The sequence below is a fragment of the Condylura cristata genome, unplaced genomic scaffold, assembly GCF_000260355.1.
Source record: "Condylura cristata isolate star-nosed mole 26May11 unplaced genomic scaffold, ConCri1.0 scaffold00002, whole genome shotgun sequence".
Lineage (NCBI taxonomy): Eukaryota > Metazoa > Chordata > Mammalia > Eulipotyphla > Talpidae > Condylura > Condylura cristata.
This window is the reverse complement of record NW_004567103.1, coordinates 36,227,796-36,228,954: the sequence shown is the minus strand read 5'-3', so window position 1 is coordinate 36,228,954 and position 1,159 is coordinate 36,227,796.

The window sequence follows — 1,159 nt, the reverse complement described above, 5'->3', positions numbered from 1 at the left end:
GGAGGGCCTGAGCTTTTATTTTTAACTCTTCATGATATTTTCTCTGCCTTCTTGCTTCCTAGAATAATATCAATAGGATCACAAGATGTACATTTTTAAAAAATTAAATTAACAACTTACCCTTCAAATTGTCATGCCAATTTACATTAATTTATCCTTAAACAGTATATGCTACCAATCTATTTTATATTTGACTAATGTGATAGGAAAAAATAGGGGGTCATCAATACCTTTTGCATATTGGCTGTTTATATTTATTTTATGAATTAATCTTTTATGTTACACTTACTTTTCTTAGGCATTTTTGCAGAGTGTATTTTGCTTTTGTGTAGTTTGGTGCATAAATATTTGTGAATGTTATATTTCAATGTTTTTGATGTTTTCCATGTCATAGGGTAGAAATGTAGATACTTTGTTGTTTTTTATTTATGTTTGCATGTGATTATCCTACTTTGCCCTTTTCTTTGCATTCAATTTGCCTGTCATTTTAGATTTAGGCATGTCACTTGTTAGATTTTATAATCTGAAATCTTTCCCTATATGTAAGATAATATATATTATTCCCATTCATTGTAATAATTTATGTGCTTGTCAGAATCTTTGTTCCTTTTTACTACTTTTTATTTTTTCATATTTTTCTAGATCAAAACAAACTTATTTTTCTTGAATTTACTAAATAAAAGCATCTTGGTTTCTTCATGTAAAGAAAAAATGATTATTTGAAATATGAACACATGTAGAAAATATTTAAAGTCATCAACCATAATTTTACTTTTGGGAGATTTATCCACACTTTATTGTAAAATCTTAAAATCTCATATTTTTCATCTATATCATGAATAGTCATGGAGTGTTGGATATATAGGTTAAATTTTATAAGTCAGTTTTATACACTATTATCATGTCACTATTCTCAGCATTAAAATATAATATTTTTGTAATAACATATATGTCGGAATTACTATGTTATTTAACTTTTTCCATTGTTTAAGTTGTACTATTTTTATGGTATTTGTCTATGAATATATAATGGGGAAACAAATATCTGATAACTTTATGAAGATTTATAACCAAATTAAGAATCCTCATTAATGCATTGAAACATTGATTGCTAAAGATTTGATCAGTTAGAAAAATGCAATTCATACCAACTTAAATA